The sequence below is a fragment of the Aythya ferina genome, assembly GCF_964211825.1.
Source record: "Aythya ferina genome assembly, chromosome: 12".
Classification (NCBI taxonomy): domain Eukaryota; kingdom Metazoa; phylum Chordata; class Aves; order Anseriformes; family Anatidae; genus Aythya; species Aythya ferina.
Window position 1 is genome coordinate 8,909,682 of NC_140308.1, and position 23,539 is coordinate 8,933,220.

Here is a 23,539-nt window from a genome sequence, read left to right on the forward strand (position 1 = left end):
ATTAGGTGCTTGTATCATTAAATGTTGTTCAATGAGAACCTACAAGCAGTTTACCTGTGCTTCCACATCTCCTGAAGCAGCAAAGAGCACTTCAGTGTAATAGAAGAGAAATGACTCCCCTGAGATTTCCTGCTGGGTTATTGCTAGAAATTATTGGAAAAAGATGTTATATTTCTATAACATCTGACAGGCTAAAGTTGTTGTGTGTGTGTGTGTGTTGTAGGTGTTTTTTTTTAAAAAAGGAACAAGATATAAAATTATTAGAACTATTTTTGTAAACGAGCAATATCATTCCTAGAGTTATCCAAATTCTACCACTGGCATTGTGAGTGGGGAGAAGGGAGGAGAGCATACTAGTGCAGGACTGAAGAAGGGAGGTAGCATTGGAGGGGGAATATCTTCAGTAGGAAAAGGTGAGACTGGAGAAGTTTCATCTATTGGCTGTAGAAAATGAGGATCATGATGTCAACTGCAGCAAATATATTAGGCAGGTTTTTCCACAGTGACTTTCCATAAATCATCATAAGGTGTGAGTAAATTAATTGCTGTGGAAAATAACATTATTTTCATATGAGTGGTTATGAGATCACTTTGGTACCGTAAACACGAGCTTTGCAGTCAAAGAATAATTTCCTGAAGGCTTCCTATTGGAATGCAAAGGAAGTCATTCTAACAGAGCAAGGGAGGGAGAGAGACTTAGAGAAACGAGCATTAACAATCTTCATTCATTAGCAGGAAGCTGTTAATGGTTTGTGGTGATTAATCATATTAAATAACTATTGACCAGCCTCAGTTAAAAACTATTTAGTGTCCTGTTCCAGAAAGTTCTAAGTGGGTACTTCATCTATTCTCAAATGAAACATTTTATTTGTTTTTATGCAGCATATTTGACCATTAAGCCTGGGACCTGAACTTAGTATTATCATGCCAAACACATGCAAATTTGGTTAACTACCATTATTTGAAGACTTTCTTTCCACTACCACCACTCACAAGCTTGACTTTTTCTCTTTGGTGTATGTCAGAGATGTTTGCTAATGTGTTTTAGTCTCTTTTCCCTTCCCTAACAAAACTTAAACACTTACTTTCTCCCACCCAGTCAAATACAAACTATTATTGCTAGTTCAGCAACGTGTTACATACATCACCATTCGTGGCACTTCTCGTACTTCAGATCAAACCAATCCTTCCAGAAATAGCTTGCTTTTCAATAAACTTTCATTGCATTGTGACCTCTGAGGATAGTGAGCACATCTCATTTCCTTAAAGTAACAAGGATGTTTCTAGCATTAAATACCAGAGCCTTAAAACTTTACTAGTTCACACTCTAAACATTACTTCAGTGTTTAAATTGCAATTGCTAAAGTGACTGCCCCCTCACAGATGATCATGATGAGATCTTACAGCTCTTGATTGCTATTAGTCACCCTTACCTTGGCAGAATGCATCACTTGCATCAGGTGTCAGAGAGCCTTCCTTAAGTAAAACTAAAACTTCACGCATCCCAGTAATGTTTGCAGTGGTATAGCTTTTTTTTTTTTTTTTTGGGGGGTGGGGTGGGGTGGGGCAGAACATTTAAGATGCTTCATATTTAACAGTAAACATGCAAACACTAGGACAGATTTCACCTTCCCAAAGAAAGGTCCTGATTTCATATATATTGACAGGAGTCCCTGCTACAGATAGACTGCACTGACTATCCCTGTCCCAACTAATAATATCATCCTCTGCACAAAGTGGAAAGCAAGCAACTGGCTTCTGTCATACGGTTCAGGAGAACAACAGCCCTTCCCACTTCATAATCCCACTCCCATCAGACCATGCATACTGGAGACGTCTATTCTCTTCTTTTTTCTTTTTCATTTTTTTTTTGAAAGAAATTTTTTTTTAAAAAATTAAAAAAAAAAAAAAAAAACATCATTATGCCCTTGATACTTTCAAACATCTTTGTATATGCATGTGTGATGAGAGATATTACGGATTTATCAGCTGGGTGTTTTGGTTTAGGTATTGCAGAAGAATTTCATGTGTTTCATATGAAAAACACATGGAAATATTTTATGATTTGTTGTCCTACCTATGTCTGGAAATTTTGTCGTAACTTTCATAGCGTTCCTCTGATACTCAGTGCTGTTATGACATAACCAAAACTTAGGGTGCATTTTCCTCAGTTTGGAGTGAAACATTTTCCAGAACATTTCTTAGGGTCACAGTGAAACTTACAACAGAATGGAGGATTCGCTGTGAGCCAACTGCCCCATTGCCAAGAATAAGAAAAACTGAAGTTTCTCACATTTGTGTCTATCCTGAAACAAGCAAGTGAACTGGTAGTATGCAATATCCTCTATTATAACTGTAGAAGTTATGGAAGTTAGACTATGAGAAGCTGGTAAGTCTGTATTATGCTCTGCAGAAACACTTTTCTCCTGAAACTGAAATATCTTTTGGCTCTTTTATTTGACTAAAGAAACCCAAACAAGTGTATAAAAGACTTCAGTTCCAACAGGTGTTCAAGTGAGCAAGCTGAAATCAAGCACGAACTTTGCAAGGCCTACCCCTTCACTTGCTAATAAAAAAAAAGTTCAGTATATATTTATACTTAATTGTTTTCACCTTGCTCCCTTGTCCTTACTCTTTAAGCAATATAATGAAATGCAAGTAATTAAGTATTTACATACCCACCTCCTCTCCATTCTCCATACAACTACAATAACAGGATAAAAGAGATTGTCAGGAATACTTGCATATTCAGTTTTTACAGAGCCTACATACCAGTATGAAACTAAAATATTTGAACTTAAATTTGAATTTTGTGCTGGCAATTCACACAAATTATGGGACTTCAGTTTGAGTTTGTTTAGGTGATGGAGAATGGCATCTAACCTTTCAAGCCTCCTATTTTGAGACAAAATCATTCTGAAAAGATGGCCAAAGCAATCAATTGCCTCTTTGCCTGAAAAGAAGGTTATTTACATTACTTGGGACTGAGGCACAGCTTAAGAAACTATTACAGAATGGTATCTTGATTTTAAATTAAATGTCAAACACAGTTATACAGTGTTGAAGTACCCTCAGCTGCCTGGCAAAAGTGTAACATACTGCATGAGAAATATACGGAGATAAGATAGAAAGAATAAACAACGAAGCAGGAAACCCTAACTATAGAGAGAACGATCTCAACATGGGCACAGAGAAGTATTGCTACCTGGCTCACTCTGGTGTCCTGCAGCGATGTGCTCTGTCTGGTTCCAGAAGGCCTACGCGGGCGGGGAGGCAGCGAGGGCCTGCACTCAGGGGAGTTTGCAGGAGGGCAGAAAGACCTACAAACATAAGGAAGAAGCTTTGAATTTGTGTTACAAAACGATTAATTAAAAAAATAGAAAAAATAATTTGCATGTAACACCTAAATTTACCCAATCCACTCCAACATCTAAAAATTTTCTGTCACAAATATGCTTCTCCAGAAGTACGAGCATAGTCTTTAGAAGCCAAAATTACATGATGCCTTTTCACAAAGTTACTGCTGGACTAAGCTCACTTCCTTTGAGGTAGTTAGATGTTAAACTCCCTCTTAGCCCCTCACCAGCCAGCCTCTCACCCCTACCGGGTGCCCACGGCAGGGTACCGGCAGCGGAGGAGCTGCTGAGTGACCGCCATGAGGAGAGGCCGGCAACTGCCCCAGGCCGGATGCAGCCAGCTGCAGGCAGCCCTGTGACGGACCCACTGCAGGACACAGCTCAGCCCACCTGCAAAGCTGGCAGCACACCTCTGTGAAAGAATACTTCAGAAAATACATAAATCTTCCCCAAGTCAAGTCTGTTTTGCCCTGACTTTATCTTGACGCATGAACATTTCCTACTCCTTTCCTCCTCTAGTCCTGCTAAGGAAAGGGAGCAAGAGGGCAGCCGGATGGCCTTCTGGCACTCAGGCAAGGTTCGCCCACCACACGGACACAGGCAGACATCTAACATCATGTAGCTCACCTGAAATATTATATACACACAATAGTCTTTTTATATTTCCAGCCAAGTAACCAATTTGCTGGACCACATTACTCTGGTATAATGTAGGCTGTAAAACACCACAAGATAGCGATTTGATACAACAGGCTACAGGCTGGATATATTTGGACTCCAAGTAATGCCACCATGTTTTGGACACCAACCATGAAAGAAACCACAGTTCTTCCATTACCACAGAAAGCTCAGATACCACTTCTGCCCAGCAGGAATTGGCGTATTTGGCTCTGTGATGGCATTTAGAGCTTCTACGCTTTCTTATTTCTTTTTGTACATATGTACTGATAAGTGATCATGAAAATTCAAACAATATTCAACAGCACATTCTCATGACGGCCTGGCTGTACAGTTTATGCTGTCTGAAGATGACGTATAATAATTTTATACGAAGATAATCTTAATAGAAAGTGATACTAAAAGAAAGGAAAAAAACAATGTCATTCTGCTGTCTTGTTTCAGTGAGTGAAATGGAGGATTTAATCTACATACCAAATAAAAATGAAAGTTTCAGGTGGTCGTGACTGATCTACGCAAATTTCATAGTCTCAAGAGTCAACAAAGCAGTTTAAATTTTGAAGCATATGGCTTTTACAGCTTCAGTTAATTTGGGTCTTTTTACTATGAAAACATTTAAAACACCTGTCATTTTTAAACTTATGAAGTTATTATCAAGTTCAGCTAACAACAGAATATTGCATTTTACTGAAATAATTAGTAGCCAATTTTCTCAAAAGTTTTTTTTTTTTTTTTTTTTTTTTTTTTTTTTTTTTAAGAACTTGACAACAGGTCCTTTAATCTTCATAAACTCTTTTGGAATCCAATATTGACAATTTCATTTCCAAAAGTCACAGATGACAACCTAATGAAACCTCACCTTTGTCTGACAAATTACTGCTAATGCCATGAAAACATTCAACCAGATGCTGATCTGCTGCTTATTCAACCACTATAGTTTCTAATTAGAATGAATATTTTTATAAGCCTGAGTTATCCAGTTTTCTGAAGGAAAGCTAATAACAGAGATGCTAACTCTTACAACCCTGACTCCACTTACGTCAAACTGAGAAACAAGATCACAGTGCTAAGCAAGACTTTATTTGGTAATGTTTCCTGCTCACATCGTAAGGGTCTATTCTTATTTCTGTGACTGCACTGCCATTGACTTTATTATAATCACTTCTAATCTACTACTAGACTTACAGTGACACAGAATCTCAACTGTTATTGATGTTTGATGAGTACATTTGTCCTTCTCTGTTTTCTATGGCTCACGTCTGTAGCCATAAATTAATCTCATATAATTTTTACTGTATAATATACTACTTGATGTAATTGAAAGAACTGCATGAATCAGATTTACAAAGTGTATTTCTAGCCCTTATAAAACATTATAAAACCATTATCACAGCAGTCTTGAGCTTTTAGAAAATGCTCACAAACAGAAACTTTTCCACAAACCTCCACTAGCATTGCAAAACCAGAAGAGAATCTTGATATTCAATGAGATTTGGATGCACTATGGTGCAGGTATTCCAGATGATCTTTAGAGACATATGTATAAAAAAAATAATATGACATTCATTGTAAATACAATGGAAGAAAGTATTACTAGATACCAGACTAAAGAGAGTTAAAGTCAACAGCATATTGACTTCCTACTCACCAGAAGGTTTATTTTCCTACTGTACACCAAGAAGGACAAGCCCTGGAATAGATCCCAAGCACCTTCTGAGAAACATTTAATTGAATATCTACTTCTGATACAATGGAAGAGTATTGTTGATAATAAAGAGATAGAGAGACACTAAACATAGATATTTGTACAGACTTTCAAGATCTAAAAGCATTATTTTAAAAACTAAACAAAGTATTAAAATCAAGCAAATACATGTGAAAGCCAAGTTATCTTCAATCTGAAATGCTGCCAGGAAACCTTCTGAGTTTCTTTTAACAACATATGATGTTCACCCTCTTGGTGAGAAGGAATCATTTCTGTAGGAAAACTGATGCATCAGGTTTTCATTACAAGGGATCATAGGAGGCATTGTATAAATATTTCAGCATCAAAATACTTTAAAATTGTTATTGAAGAACCTGGGATAAACTGGACCACACTACTGGACTTGCCTTTTTTTTTTTTTCCAGATTAACAATAAAATTGTTTGCTATTTAAAGAGACTAAAAAAAAAAAAAAAAAAGCCATTCCAAAAGAAGTTATTGCTTGTTCCTAATCAAGTTCTGTTTCATGTTATTATACAGTATTGCATAATATTGCAGGGTTGGCTTCATTCCATTTGTTCTATTACTCTTTAGCTCTGAAATTCTCCTATAGTGTCATTTTTCAGCCATTGTACACCTCAAGTATGCAGTGAGTACACAGAAAATCTCTTCATTTCCCCATTCTCTCCCCAGCAAGTGAAGAGATGTAACAAACTTACCACACTCCACACCTACTTTAAAGGAGGCTGTAGTGAGGTGGGGGCTGGCCTATTTTCCCACATGCCTGGTGACAGGACAAGGAGGAATGGGCTAAAGTTGTGCCAGGGGAGGTTTAGGTTGGGTATTATGAAGAACTTTACGGAAAGGGTTGTTAGGCATTGGAATGGGCTGCCCAGGGAAGTGGTTGAGTCACCATCCCTGGAGGTCTTTAAAAGATATTTAGTGACATGTTAATGATATGGTTTAGTGGAGGACTTGTTAGTGTTAGGTCAGAGGTTGGACTAGATGGTCTTGGAGTTCTCTTCCAATTTAGATGATTCTGTGATTCTGTGAAACTGCTCTGAAAAAATGAAATGCTGCAAGACTGCAGCATAAATCCAAATATGGTGTCTGCTTTCTCTTATTTTTTTATTTTTTATTTTTTTTTTTAAGGAAGAAAAGGAAAAGGAAAAAGAAAGAAAAACAGAAAAAAGTCAATATAATGATTTTCCTTGAAGCAAATAGAGCCCAGCCAGTTAGGGGATAAAGACTTTACCCTTTTTAAGTTAAAACCATTCAACTACTCCTTCCCTAATAACTTCTGGATACTGCAGTGACTTATATATATTTATACACTTAATCCTACATTATCCAACAGGCTTGGATAAAGCTAGCATTATTTTGCAAGGAAACACAGGCTTCTTCTTAAAGAGGCACTGTGGTAAACAAGATCAATAACTTCTAATTTCTTACAAGTCCAAGTGACAGCGCACATTACAGTCAGACACTATTTACATGAGAAGCGATGAACGAAACCACGATGACTCCAGATATGAAAATGGTCTTGTCATTGAAATGCACATCCACTGTGCATTTACAATGGAATGTAAACATGTATCCTGTTAGCCTTACCTCTGATGACTTCATCTACCAAGAAAAAAAAAAAAAAGATAAAAAGACATAAAAATGCATAATTTCAGGAAATTGCAAAAACAGTTCAAGCCTAAATGTACAGCCATAAAGGAAAGTTCTTTATTCTTTCCCCTATAAGTTTGTAGTGAATTAAAGCTTTTCCTTACTCAAAAGACAACATTTTATAGCTTTAGTACTTAGCTGTATATTTTAAAATGCAGTGCACAGACTGGTCTGAGTCTGCAAGAAAGTTATTTTGTTGTATGAGGAAGTTCACAAGGTTTATTTTTTCCCCTCTTTAGGAGATCACAAAACCACATGCCACATGTAAACAAAGAAACCCACAATATTTATTCTGCCCCAAGGATGTCTTTTCTAGACAGTAAAAAGAGAGAGCCTCTGGTTTAAAAACTAAAAAAAAAAAAAAAAGCTTAGATTTGGTAAGGATATACTCAGGTGTTGCCGGTAGTAGATTACACAACGAGAAGGTGTAGAAGAGAGGTTCCTACAAAAAGAGATTTGACAATGAAATTAAGTAGGGATTTAATTATTCTTATAACTTTTGTTTAACATACTTTAATACCATAGGGTGAAGAAACTTGTGCTGAGAAGGCTTCTTCCTAATGATGCTCCTCTAGAGAGAATCAAAACCAGCTTATAACTGTTCTGGTATAAATAAATTTAAAGCTAGATTGACTACACGCAGGTACATCATACATTCAGAAGTTGCCACTACCGCCCATGTAATTTTTGAAATTATTTTACTATTGATCCATTGGTCAATAAAAACATCTTTACTATGCATTTTCTGCCTGAAAATACAAGCCACTTGGCAACCATAGCATGTTTGGAAGTAAGCAATTAGCAACCAAGAACAGGTACAATGTCTATAATCAATTTTTTTTTTTTTTACTTGTTTGTTTTATTTAGATGTTCTTAAGGAGGCAGGGTTTTGTTTGTTTTGCATTTAATTTACAACCTGCTGGTTCATTAAAGACTTAGCCTTTGATTATAAGGACCCTGTTCCTCCTATCACTGCTATCCCTGCTTTCCATCATAACACAAGTCTGGATATCACTTTTGAAAAAGTACAGCTACCATAAGAACCAATTGCAATTTTCAAGCTGAAAATAGGTGTATACTACTTTCAGTAGGCAGCTGGCATTTCATTATTTAGGGATGACATATCATTACAGTGTTACATCTAGAGGTTAAAATTCTAGCATGCTGCTGAAAATTTTAAGTGGTATACTGAAAAGCCACTATCATTATTTATAATGGCTTTCCCAGCTGCAAAGTGTGGTGGATGGCACAAATTAAATGTTTGCTGGGAGAAAACCTTCTCTAATAATAACAAAGTTAACAGCAAACTATAGATGGTAAGCCAAAAAAACTAATTGAAGTATAACCAAAAATGAGTCTGGGAGGTACATACCCTTTACTGCCACTCGGAAGTAATTCAACAGACTATCCATAAGAACAAGTAGGAAATTTCTCATTTCTGAGCAATCCCCATGGAAAAAATACTTCATAATATGTAGTGTCATTTATAAGCTATATTCTTCCAATTGCATTTTTCTTATGGGGGTACAAACTTAATTGCCTTTTAGTTCTCAGCACGATCATTTGAAACTTAGCCCTTTGCAGAATGGCATAGTGAAAATTCCTGTGCAAGGAATACAAACAACCATTCCTTATAATCAACACACACAGCATGAACACTGCTGGACAAAGATGCTATAATAAAAGTGTGCAAGAACATACGACTTACAGGAGACAACAGCAGAGTGCTGCCCCTGTCAAGGGAAGGCAGGCCAGAGTTTTATTTGTGGGCTGAGCAATGATACACAACATGTCCAGCTCAGCAGAAAATAACACTTACATGATGCATAAAGCCTGCATTGTAGCTGTGCACACTGCAATGTGATGAAACTTAGGGACATTTTTTACCCTGGAAAGTGCGGATAAGCAATGACCTCATTTTCACTCCCAAAATAGGGTTTACATGGACCCATCTGCAAACATATTAGTTTCAAAATGGCAGGTAAAAAAAATTTCCCTGTCTTCCTCTAGATACGTGACTCTCTTCTTGAAATGAAAGAGAAAATAATGATCTGGAGTATCTTAACATGCTGAATAGCCAATACAATCCTGACTGGACCAAACATTAGCACTTATTTCTTTCTTACAGAGGATGATCAATGTAAACACTTCTAACAAACATCTTCAAGGAATAATATATTGGATAGAGGTTACCTGTTCCAACACTATATCCTGCTGACAGGGAAGATTAAAAATAATAATAGTAATAGTAATTTGTGGATGTATGGCCAAAAAAAAAAATCAACTTCTTCCCTTGACATTCTGCTCCAATATTTTTTCTTACTAATTGCTCAACATTTAAGTATCCTTAAGTACACTGTAAAATCAGACTGTTCTATTTTAGCAATCAGCTCGTTTGACATCAGAAAACCACACATGTTCTAGGGAAACATCAAGCATATTTTGACACACACACAGCCACAAAAAATGGTTCTGCCACTTGTTTACAGAGCAAGCGACGGTATTATTTCAAAGTTCTAGAAGAAGCGATAGACAGCTGGTAGCCTCCAGGAAGCATGCAGTCTTACAAGCAGTACAGCATTTTGGCGCTCTGTTCCAAGCTGTGGACAAGGCTGCCACCTCACTGATAGCACTGATCAACTCCAGGAACTATTCAAACCTTGCATCACACCGTAACTCACAGCCCCTTAGCTAGGGACACACATCATTTGAGATACTCGCCTTTGTTTGTAAATTCTTCTCTGTTAAATCAGCAATGCTGTGTTTTTCCTATGCTCCACTTAGCATTACGCCAGCATGGCAGGGAGCTGATTCTTGTTCCTTCAGTGGACAGGTGGCGTGAAGCTGCAGCTCAGAGCACAGAGACAACGCAGCCCCTGGAGCTGCCCTGCAGAGTACCCCCAGCTCCGCACAGACACCTAACTCTGGGACTGCAGCCCTCCCTGGGGGAGGGATTGAAAAGGGCAAGGGAATCCAGTAACTTCTGAACTTTTAGAACTCTAAACTTTTAAAACATTTAAGACAAACAAGTATCAGAATTTCAAAAATAAAATAAAAAAGTATTTAAATATATATCTTAAAATATATAAAGAGAAAAGAAAAATAGAGGACTTACAGTGGAGTTTTAAAGTTAGATTTATGACTTTCCCCACTCAGAAAAAAAATAATGATTATTATGTCATTGTAAAGCAGAACAGAACTTTTCTTTCTTGAGCACCCCCTGGACTGTTCGGTATAGCTGGAGCAACACTGCCATTGACTCACAGCCTTTCACAGAACAGCTGCACCCGAGGCCTTTGATTCTACACATGCAAATAGATCCCGAATCTCCATACAGCACATCTGTCTCAGCTAGAGTACACGTGAAGTACTGTGCAGAACAAGTACTTCTGAACTTGGTTTGGTAAAACATGAATTCAGTTTCTTTACATTAAAAACAGTAGAGCTTCTTTCTAATTTCTTGAAACAAAGCCATTTGTGTTCCACAGGTTCTTGTGAAAGGTGGTAACCAAAAACGTAAACACCTGAGCACATTTACATCACTCCACCAAGAGATGTGAGAAGGAATATTGTATTTTCCAGAAAGCTCACGGATGCACTTGACTATATACCTTTTTAAAATTATTTTATTTTTTTTTTAAACACAAAAGTTGAATAAAATTGTACCTGAACTTTTCCACATGCCAACCCACCTAAATAACTAATAAAGATCATGACAGTACTTAGTCCTTCAAGTGGGACATCTTTTCAAGTTTGTAAGCTATGGTAGCTTTTTCGATTCAAAAGTACTTGCAGATAGGAAACGATTTTCAAAGGCCATTATCAGAGCACCTAAATGGGACAGATTTTAAACATGCTCAGCAGTCAACAGGTCTTGTTTACAACACACAACACTAAAGGAGCATCGAGATATTATGAAAATATTTTGAAAGTTTTCTAGATCCTTATGTTGGGACCATTCTTTTTCCTTTGCATCAGCCTGCCCTTTTAGTTCTTTAGCATCTGAGCTGTTTCTTTTAGCACTGGTTTCTCCTTAGATGCTTTTGTCATGAAACTTCTGTCAGCTTGAAGTCATCTGTGAGCCAGAGAAAAGGAATTTAGGTTCACATATTGTGGTTTTGTCACATGTTTTGATATTCTTTCAGCCTTCAGTGCATCCTTAACACTTCACAGATATTCACTGGCTTCTCCCCAGAATGATCTCCTGGACCTACCATGTAGCTAAACAAACTGATGTACTTCATAGATCATGTTTGGTGCCATTACCCTCAGGCAGGCAACACTGACAAAGAAACAAGCTCTTGGGGTTGTTGTGTTTTTGTTTTATGAGGTAGTACGACGCAGCTCGGCTGAGATACTAGTTGGAGCAACACAACAGATTATGAGAAACAAGACAAGATCAGAATAAAAGGCTTTGAGATATTGACAATCTCTCCATCAACCTTGCTGCAACTCTTCTTTATAAGACGCCTCAGCAAGCTACAGCTATAGTTCCATTTTCCCTTTCTTTTTTGTTGTCCACACATGCCTACATGCTCTGTAGTATATCCAGTGCTGCATCAAGTTCTGCCTAAGCCTTAGAGAGATGTGGTGATGAAAGAAAACACAGAAAACTGAAGTTCGTAAATTGTAAATCAAACCAGTTAGGAAATATGAATAAAACATACATATATATTCAGAGTTGAAAGGGCACATCTGCGTTGATAACATTATCATATTTTTGCATCATTTACGTAGAGAATTTCTAACCAGAAGTAGGTGATACATAAAATGTTAATGTGGGGTACAACATATCTTACAATCAGTAATTAAAACATATTTTTAACCATTACTACCAGTGAGCTAAGAACACTCCTGAGACATCCACCAGCCTGCATTCAGCAATTACTTTTAGTACCTAAATGGTATCCAAATAATCTTTGTCTCCAAAGTCTTCTCCAAAGCATATAGATGGTGGAAAAAAACAAAAAACACACACCTACACACAAGATCAGGTGCCTCATGAGAAAGCAACACTTAAGCATAGCTGAATAGTATTTAGATATCCTCTTTTAACCACACTCCTGAAATTAAGAAAATACTATGTATTTGCAGCCACCAGTAGAGAATTTGCTCTGAAAATGCTTTGATGTTTTTGTCATCTTCTTCCTACTTTAAATGATTGCTCTCTAAGGTGTTCATTGCTTCTAAGTTTCTCAATCATTAAAAGCATAGTTTAGGAAATACAGATTTTTGAAAGGAAAGTTAAATCTTCCAGCAAGAATAATTCTCAAACAGTCTAAAATGATCCAGAGTAACAGTGATTTTGAGAAATATGTTCCCTCCACTTGCCCGTCATATCATAAGGAATGGGAACGAAAAAGGGTAAATCCAAAAACTAAAAGCATTAGGTAACATACACTCAGACTGTTAATGCATACAGCATTCAATTAGGAATGTAAAAATCTCTAACCATTTCCTGACAATTTTCAATTTTTTGTTTCTTTAATCCTTACAAGCAAAATTAATATTTTCTGAGGTTAATTTAATTTTGCCAGAACATCAAGCCAGACAACGCCTTTGTCTTTACTAAGAGCTCCACACGACTTTTTAGGAGCACAATGCGCACTGCTGCATTTATAGCATAAACTGGGAGACTGGAAAACAAATTCAGGCCTAAAGCCCTATTGCAGCTTGCTCTGAGCACAATTGTGGGCAGGAAAGGCCTCGAGTCAGTAATGAATCCTTTCCTGGAGATCATTCTGCAGCACTTCTCATTTACTAGATTGTGATATTTAATGCATTCTTTCATCTACACTTGCAGGTGTCACAGCAAAAGCACCATTAACTGCTAAAATTCATTTCTACAATTCTTAAAACAAAATAACTTGCCATGCTACGTGACTTGAGCTACAAGAACACATTCCATGTTTTGGGAAGATAGTAAGATGGGCTGATACTTCTACTCTTTAGTTATTTAGAGTACATACAAAGCTGGCTTATCTTTCTGTTTGTTTTAATCACAGCACTCAAGGGAAGACTTACCTAAGATCCTGAATCGTCAGTTAGCACCCACACTACCCAACTCAGCTCAGACAAGGATTTACCCATTTGAATGTTCTCTCAAGGGACTGTTCCTCAGAACCACATAACCTGCACATGTACTTCAGTCTCTACTATTGACCATTTACTTAAAACATTTGGTACTTTCTCCTGTTTCCAAGATCAAGCTGCAGCACATACCACTGTTTTGCCCGCTCTCCTGCCTGGTACTGCATCTGCAGCTTCCAAAACTATTTCATGTGACAAGCAGTTAACAATATGCTTCACAATTTCTTCATTGTTTCAGAGCAGATACGGGAATTTAAGATGGGAAGTGTTAATGTAACCATATTTTCCTGTGGCTACATAGCTATTCAGATCAGAAACAGTATGGAAGATCCAAGACAGCAGGATGAAGATGGTTGAGCAATCAATACTGACACACAGCCTATAATTCAAATTCTCACCCAGGTGGATTACTAACGTGTACTTCTCCATCTTTTACTTTCAGAAATCTTCACTTCATTTGAAACACCACAATAAGTGAAGTCATTGCAATAAATGAGCCCGGAAAGGTTTAGGATTAGAGTTTATAAGAGTTTGCTACTTAGAGCAAATGCAAAATGCCCTGGTCAAAGGGAAGCAGAGATACACAGGTTAAGCTTTCCTCATTACTCCACTTCATACCACATGTGCTGAGCCCAGAGATTGCTGCAGTAATGTAGTATCAATGAGTACTGCTGACGTATGCATAGAAACCTCTAATAATATGATACAAGGAGAAAGTTGGAGGTTTTAGACCTTTCTAGAAAAGATGAAAACTTTTTCAGATAAAACATTGTAAATCATCTTTACTGATGCTACACAGAGAAACCAATACCTTCAGAACAGTCATTTCTCAGATTTTCAGAAGTTCTCTGGTCTAATTTTGTATTTGAATATTATCACCAAAGTGAAGATATTAACTTATATTATATAAACTATAAACATAAAGATATAAACTATCGTGTCAGATACTGGAAGACTCCAGTATCTGACATGCTAAATTGTACTGTGGATTTGTCCAAGTATGTAAAACCTGACCTTCTTCAGACTGTCTCTGATCCCCATAAAGCTTTCATAAAAGACCATCTTCCTTCTGTCAAGAGACTTAACTCCCTAGTTTATTCCTAGAGTAGAAAAATCCAATGTATGTGAAGTAAAATGCTATGAAAAATATCTTACTGCCTACATAGTAGAATAATTTCCTACAACAGGAAAAAAAAAAAAAAAACAAAAAAAAAAACAACAACATTTATCTGTTTAAAATCTTCATTTTACAAATTTACATGTGTTTTCAAAGCTTTTAGGCAAAACACAGACTAATTACAATTGATTAAAACAGATACATGTGTGCTCATTTTTCCAGAAAGTATCAAACTAAAATTATCTTGACTCCAAAAAAGGATCTTTACTCCAGTATAGAAACAAATGGAATTCCTGCTAACAATAGCTCAGGAATGAGCCATTAAAATTAAAAAAGTTTTGTTTATGTGCTCCTACGCATAACTTTGAACACAGCAGAAGAAAAAAAAACAAAAAACAAAAAAAACGGAACACTTTCTAAATCTAAATTTCATTTTAAAAATGACTTGGACCAAATTTTTATTTTTTTTTTTTCTATGTAAACACAAGGCAAGATTTCCAGATTTTAACAAGTAAGTATTTCAGCTTGAAATTACTAAAATAATTAGCGTTCGTATAATTGTGAAAGAAAAAGTAGTCACAAAAATAACACATTAAAATAAAAATAAAGTTTCATTAAAAAATATAAATGAAAAGAAAGTTGTCTACTTTCTAGCTAAAATAAAAATTCAGCCTATCCTTCAAAAGAAGGATTTTCAGCATACTTGCCAGCTATAATCAAAAGGTTTCACATCAAAATTCATTAAAATGTGTACACTTTGGTTACTTGGCCCTTCTTCCAACCAAAACTCAGTATCATTTCTTAAATAATAAAATCAGATTGCACTGTTGTAGCAGCAAGGCACTGAGTCCTACCTATCTGCATTCGTGGAACAATGATTATGGAGCGGTAAAATACAAAAAGCAACCAAGATGAAGGTTTTACACCTGATAAATAGGATAGTGAAAATTTATGGTAAGCTAATAAATAAAACCATATGCAGAATACTATAAAATCTAATAAGGGTAACTGCTTTTCATTCTTGTAAAAACAACCAGCTACTTTGATGTATGTTTCAGACACCATCCACCACCTTGTCTAACCTGCTTAAAATAATAAGTCAACAGTTTATCAGTCTCAGTTGAAAAAAGTTGTATATAAAAGCTGTCAGGAAATAAGTAAAAACATTTTAGCAGCATCTTTTAGAAAAAAAATAGGCATGTTTATGAATTATAACACTGGAAATCAACAGTTTTAAAGGCAGGCATGAATTTACACACCTGTCTGTTGGGTAAAATTACTTGTCTGATACAACTGCATTTTTGGAGAGCAGCTCTTGCACATCACATACACACCAAGTAGGATGCAGCCCTGCACAGATCGCACAGCCCAAGACACATAGGGCTTCTTATCCTTAGCTAGTAATAAATCACATGCAGGCTATAGGGCTTTCCTCAGTGCCCACTTTTTTTTTTTTTTTTTAAAGAAAAAAAAAAAAAAAAGCTTTAAACTGCATGCCTCCTTCAGCACAACCCTGGAAATGTTTTTACCAGTTCCAGCCACACATTTCCAAGCACACTACTGGTTCCCATTACCACATTTTTTTCAAGGAACGCAAAAATAGAAACTCGTTCTTTCATTAGCAATATCCTCCTCTCTAAGATTGGTTCTGTTTTTCTTTTAAACTCCTAGTCCCACTTGTTCATCAACAGCTCCAAGTATAAGTCTTGAATATCTTATATGTAGAAAAACAGAGCCAAAAGAGTCTGGAAATAAATAAATCATAGTATGCTAGAGCTGGGAAAATTTCCCTAAAATGAAATAGAAATCCCTAGTGTAGGGAATCAAACAGTCTTCAGAGCACATCTGCTCATATCCAACCTCTGCAAGCCATACCAGTGTAATTCCAAAGAAGAGTTTTCTCGAGCTACTCAGTTTAACTTCTCTTAGTAAGTAAGATGTCCTAGAGCATGGGAATCTGCAATTCCAAAGGGAGTAATAAAAAGGGGAGATGGGAAGGGAAATAAAAAATCAGTTACATACATTATATTTTGTAAATCTCATAACCTGGGTTTTATTTGCTAAAAATGGAAAGCTGAAGCTGCCTTTGAGACTGTTATAAAAATATAATGTATCAGTTTCCCTTGGCTCTCTTGTTCATTAAAGTTTTCTTTTTCTCCCTCTCCTTTAAGGAAACTGCCCTGCTGCAAAGGGCATTAGAAATAAGGATTGTATTTCAACTGAAGACAGAGTGAACAAAAAAGCTTTCCTAATTATGTTGCTGATTACTTGAACAGTCCTCCATTTGACAATACAATTATAGTGAAAGAGAAGAGAATGTCTTCATTACACTGGAAAGAGGAGAAAGTGGTGTGGGTTTTTTTCTGCTTTAAAATTTATGGACTATGAGCTGGACATATAAACTTCACTTGAACTCCAAAAGGTCAGATAAACTTTCTAAAAATACCATTTTTTCCCTTGCACAAATATCTGTGCTACATAATTCATACTTTATGTTCTTTCCAGTAGCTCCTTCACCTACCAGGGACAAGCTAACCTCAAAGCCTAGCAGTAACAGTGTGTTACAGCCTCTCTTACTGGTTCTACTTCAATTCCTGCTCTACTCTATTTCTATTACACAAAAGTCAGCAAAAAGTCATAGTGATTCTGACACATCTGGCAGTGCCAGAGATGCAATATAACTCAATATCATAGAAATAATTAGCTTTAAAAAAGGGGAGGGGTGGTGGTGTGGTGTGTTAAACTACCAGAGCAAGCCCTGTCTGCAGAAGGCAATGCCATAGAGTGACAATGCTAAGGGCAGAGTGGCAATGACGGCTATGCTGGAAGTCATCATCTTCCTAGGTTTAACCTTCTAAGTAGTTTAAACAATCATTCTTCAACCACTTTTTAACATGGTTTTCCAAATGCGTGGCTCAGGAAGGCTGCACGTCAGTCCCTCCCTTTCCTGATGGCGGTGGAAAACCCCAGCTGGCTTCAGTTACGAAGCTAACTGGGTTCAGCTGGCTGTCAAGCACACCAAGCTGGCTACAGACAGGACTCAGGACCCCACTCTTGAACTGATATCATCCCCAGACGCTTTCCAGTGTCTGGCTACATTTGGGTACATTCCTGGGAGCTGAGCATGAGACAAGAATAGCTGTGTTTTGAATACCGAATGGGAAATGGGGAAAGGTTAGCAGGAAACAGCAGTTTCCCTGTAGGACCAAGTACTGCTCTTCTAGTGCAGAACAGCTCTTAACTGACAGCACTCTGTATTAAGCCACAGTCATCAGCTCAGTTACTTTTGTGAGTTTGAGGTTTATCTGGTTTCATGGAGCATGAAGTTGCTCTCCTTACACAGAAAGTCCATTTGCTCTGTGTCACGTAGGCCTGCTCCACCAAGGCACAAACGGATTTTCTTCACAGCTCCCCTCCCAGCTGCAGTCACGGTCAGGGCCCAGGTGTAGGAACCCCAACAGCACCCCAACCCCATGCCTTGCAACCCAGCCATCCTCCTGGGCTTCCTAGAGAAACTTGTTCCTTTTAGCTCCCTCAGTCCCACTAACCATGCTACATGATGCAAAGGAAACAGAAAAAGAGAGCACAACTCAGATAGTCGAAAGCACCTTATTCATTGAAAGCTGACTTAAACTTTGATTTGAACCAGCAACAGACCCACCCTTAACAAAGCAGCTACCTAAACATACCATTCACATGTTTAATTATGTCTATTCCACACTAATTCATTTGATTATTTCAAGATGAAGAAAGCTCAACAATTAGCTGCCATTTAACAACTGGAATTAAGTTAATAGTATTTTACAAATAATGGCACATATGAGTAGTGGGACTCAGGTACAATTAAAGTTGCTCATTATAGAGCACTGCGAGCTTGTTTACTGTAACTGCAGTAGGTAATTTTTCCCTTCTGCTTTAAAAAATAAAAAGCCTCATTTACACCATCCCCAATGGTTCAATTTCAACCACAGTTTTTAAGGGCAAGGTTTTGAGGAAGAAAGCAAGAATTGTGCTAGTAGTCATATAACTCATTACAGGAATAACCTGAGCATCTCTCTGTAACAGGATAGGCACGTTTCCACTGTAATTGCTATCTACAGCACAAATAATCTTGCTTCAGGAAAATATCATTTGGATTTCGCTTTCTATGTTGGGCCTAAATTTATCAAGAAAAGAAAGCTCAAGTTCCACTGTCTAGCCCTCTTAAGTAGCTCAAAGCAGTAAATGCAAGTATCTCAGCCCTACAGCCGAGAAACTTCTCGAGTTGCACTCCATTACACAGCATCCCTTATATATCCCTACATTATCCTCTTATGTATACAAGCATATATATATATATAATCAAAAGATACATACACATATAAGTACATTACCATATTAGAGAGCAGGGAAAGACATTTTTATTTCTTAAGAAATAACTCCTAGAACAACCTACCTGCTCCTGTTCAACCCCTTATTCATGAGCAAGCCTCCACAAGAGCAGCCACAAAGCTCTTTTAACAAGCACACCCCTTCCCACCAGGTGTGCCTCATAATACCAGCAGCTGCTCTCACCCTCCCTTCACTTGTAAGGTAGTGGGAAAGAGGGGACAGGTAGCAATCCTTGCTGACTTCAACAGGATTAAATGCAAAAATCCAAATTTTAAGTTCTAAAAAAATCTAAGCTACTTTCCGCACTGAGGAGGACCTCAAATTCTGTCTGACAGTTTTACACTGACATTTTATTAGTCAATACCTTACAAATTTATTCTAAAAAAAATTTATTGTGCTAAGCAAGATCCCACGCTTAAATTCAATGGCATTTCTCTGCCCACAGCCTGACTTGGCATGATCACTACTCCTCAGTTGCCCATTCTCTTGAGCCAACAAAGCAAGGAAGTGACATTTAATAGAATACCTCATCAGATTATGTGTTGAGCTCTTTGTAGCAGTGAGAGAATGGGAGCCTGGAAAAAAACTGGAACATCCATTACATTTTAAATATTTCAAAGGCATTCTACAATTTATCATGCTTCAAAAGTTTTTGACACATATTTCAGTGCCATTTTGCAGGTTCTTATTTGTAAAATTACCTATACATTTTGTCATGATCCTCTTACAATAAACTAAAATATAACTGATTTTTTTTAACTGAATGAACAAATATGATCTGAAATTATTTTAGAGAATTCTGAAGTTCATCAGGAAATACGAAGTACACTTCCTCCGTAGTTGACTCTTCAAGCTCAAGCTTGCTAATGGGTTGCACAAATCTGCTCTGTTTTCAGCACTTACCAAGATGAGTTTAAATCCATACCATTTCCTATGTGAATGAATATGAACAAATGTTTGCAAGATGAGGCTTTACAGCTTCCTGTTTTCAAATGGAAATGTCATCTTCTTTTGGTTTTTAATTCTTTCAAATATTCAAATTGTAAATTCAAATGGTAAAGATATATAGCACATGAAATACACAGTAATGCAGTGGGTAGTTGAGATTTTACCGGATCTCATTTGGCCGAGCTCCATAATTCAGATAGTTACATAAGAAAAAAATGATTAGATAGATTTTCATCAAAATAACAATAAATAACCTATTTCATTTTATGGAAATTTGTATGTAAGCAGCTTACAGTTTATTCCTATTATTATTAGTTGAATATATTCTAAGCATATTTATTCCTACAAACCCTTTATTTCCTTCACTAAGTTTTATTATTTCCAACATAAGAAACGCTATCTGCAGAAACATAGGTCACAGAATCAAGTCCTGGATATACCAGACATCACCATGAACTTCAGATTTACTTTTTCTGAGAGCTCACTGCTAGATAACAGTCAGGAACTCCACAAAAATCTCCTGCCAATCCAACAGATTTCAAAACTACAGACAGGCAGCGATAAAAGCCCTAAGAGAGGTGAAAAATTCCATCTCCTCAAAACATACTGATGTTTACATAAAACCGAACATGTTTGCCAGAAAGTTAATATAAATAGGCACTAAAAGCATGTATATTTTACTCCCAGGCAAATGACCCCAGAATCAGCAGTGGCAGCCCCTAAGGGTGAGAGTGCAGGCAGAAATCCCCAGGCTGAATCATGGCCTTTTCTTTGTTCTGCTTTCAGCACCGGGAAATTAGGTGCTGGGAATGTTTGGTGGCTCTTGGACCACAAGTGGGAGGTGGGCGAGGCGCGATGGAGCAGCTTTATGGTTGTTTTATGCACTCCTTGCTGCCCTGTGAACTGCGAGGGCCCTGCTGAACCCTTGGTCCCCTTCAGGCCCGTTCCTGGGAATCAACACTGCAAGAGCCATTGAGGCTTTGGATTTCTCAACTTACTGCTGCACTGCGGGATACTGAAGTGGCTGGTGACTAGTAATATTACAGTTCTTGTAAAGCCCCCTCCCCCAGATGAGGAGAAATCTGGTTTACATTACAGCGTGCCTTCTAACCCCGGCGCATTCCTCGCCCACAGAGCTGCCTCCTCCCGGCGCTCCCGTCTGCGCGGCCGGGGCCAGGAAGCTCCTTACACGGCCCTAATACGTTCAAGGCTGCGAGCTCAGCCCAACCGCTTGTGTGTGAATCATAGGCAAACTTTTGAACTGTGTGTTTCTCATTGGAGCTCACACCTGCTATTTGTTTAGCTATGGATGATACTGACTGAATTCGAACAGAAGAAAAACACTTCTCCTTTGAAGATGCTGGTGTAATTTATTTGGCTATTTCTGGCCAGTTCCTGAGGAACATGATACATGTCTGAAGGATTTAAATAAGCTTGTTCCAGTTTATATTATTTTCCATTATGAAGTATGGCACACAATGAAAAGGATTTCCAATGTATTATGCTAGAAAAAGCAGCCTCCTGTGCTAACGCCACCAGTCAGTAGGGGCCGTTAGCAGCCCTGCCACTGGAACTGAAAGGATGGGGTTATAAATGTTCCCAAAATATCTCACTAAAGATATTAACATCCATAAATTATGCCTACTCTTTCAATGCCAGCAGTAGGTCTGGTTGAGGTTCTCTGTCGCTGCTAGCCCAGCAAATTTACCTACAGACTGTGCTATTGGAGCCATTCACAAAAAGACATCTGCCAGTAAAATCTGAGGTGTTGTGAGTTCTGAATCTCTAAATGTTGTGAATTTGCAGTCTTCTGCAGAAAAAAAAAAAAAAAAAAAAAAAAAAAAAAAGAAGCTGGATGAGAATGAAGATACTTCCAACATGGAAGTTCCATACATCAGCTATGTTCTTGCAAGCGGTTTCAAAAGGTGAAAATCCTGGTGATAAAATTAACCATCAAAAGATAAAAAACACATATATTTGCCCTTCAATATTTTCAAATACCTCTGAACAGCTACGTTGACAGATAAATCTCTAAACAGAGTGCCAGCTCTTCTTTCTGCATGAGTGTGTGGAAAGGGTATTCAAAAAAAAATAACCAAAACCAATGGATCAAACACATATACAAACAGGCCCAGCTTCAGAACACAATTTTTTAATGGAAGTAAATTCGCAGAAAAAAAATAAAACAAAATAAAATAAAATCTTCAAAGACCTCACTAATTTTGGATGCAGACTTCAAGTGTTTCCCCTGGGAACTGGCACAGAGAATCCCTGCAGCTTTGTAGCGCGTCCCATTGACAAAGGTAGCACTTCAGCAGGAAAATCTCTTGTGTTTATATTACAAGTAGGTCAGAGAGGCACATATTTTTACTAACTTTCTTCTGGGTATTTAAAAGTGGTCTTCCATTAGCATTTAGGGAAGATTTCTCTACTTTGAAAATAATTAATTTTTATTAAGTTTGACATCCACGATCAGAGAAATCTCTTTTATAGGCTTAAGATACTGATGTATGGTTACATTTCTGTAGAAGATAAACCGATAAAAACTAAGGAAATTATTTACTGCAAACTCTGCTTTCACAAAACTCACTACTGGTTGAAATGATTAGTCAGTAGTGTCTTTTCTCACATATGAATGGCAAAAGATACAAAGTCTAGAGCATTCTGTTTGGGGTCAAATGTAGATTGTATATTTCAATTCCTTTTATTAATTGCTTTGTTATGAAATTCACCCTAAGAAAATACTTTCTTTATCAGTTGACTCCAATTTAGTATCAAATCCACTCATCATTATTTTGTGTGTGTGTGTTTGTGGTTTTTTTTTTTTTTTTATTTAAATTTCTCTTTTGTCTGGACCAAGTTATTTCTAATTTATTGCTGTGTATCATTTGCAACAGGATCCTTCAAGTTTCCTCTCTTAATTCATGACACCTGGTTTCTGTTATTTTTAAGACAGACAAGGACACTAGGGCATTCACTCCACACATTGTAAAAACAACCCTTTAAAAGGGTGGCAGACACATGCATATAAACAGAAACAACCCCCTCTATGTTCCTGAAAACTTGAGAGTTCATTAGAGTTGGAGCAGCATTCCGGCTTCATATGGAAGAGGCTTTTTTATTGTTCAGCTCTGTGGTAAGATGTCACAACTGAACAGGGCTACCTCGTGCATACAGAACAAATTCATTCCAGTTGAGCTCAGGAGGCCAGGCAGGGCCTGCAGGCCTCCCTCCGCAGCTGGGAGCCATCACTGCCCCCGGCACTGATGCCTCAGGACTGAGAGAGCTTCATCATGTGCAGGGAATTCGAAACCCCACTGAAATTAGCAGGAGTACTCAGTTCGTCTGTGATTTTAAGGTGAAAGTTTAAAAGGCTTAAAAGTATTTAATGATTCTATGATTCTATTTCAAACAAATATTGGGATTGATAATGTCCTTTGTTTTACATTTTTGACCTATTCATGGTAATGTCACATAACCAGTCCAAAGGATTGACCTGAGTCTATGCAAGGAAAGCCAAGTTCCAGCACAGAAAGAGCTGTTAGGTTAAACATACGAAAAATATTTAATGTCTTGTCCAATATTACACATCTCTCTTTTT

General features: G+C 37.4%; 1 protein-coding gene across 10 annotated transcripts in view; it reads right to left on the reverse strand.

Moving 5' to 3' along the window:
- The window catches only part of CDH11 (cadherin 11), a 464,760-nt gene that overhangs the window by 269,282 nt on the left and 171,939 nt on the right, over nucleotides 1–23,539 (reverse strand). For 9 of the 10 annotated variants that reach the window (XM_084533758.1, XM_084533751.1, XM_084533754.1 and 6 more), the window contains one exon: nucleotides 3,206–3,320. The gene's annotated coding sequence lies outside the window, so the exon portion shown is untranslated. Of the gene's footprint in view, nucleotides 1–3,205; nucleotides 3,321–19,054; nucleotides 19,085–23,539 lie in introns of those variants that run through there. The other variant, XM_084533759.1, reaches the window with a different exon arrangement.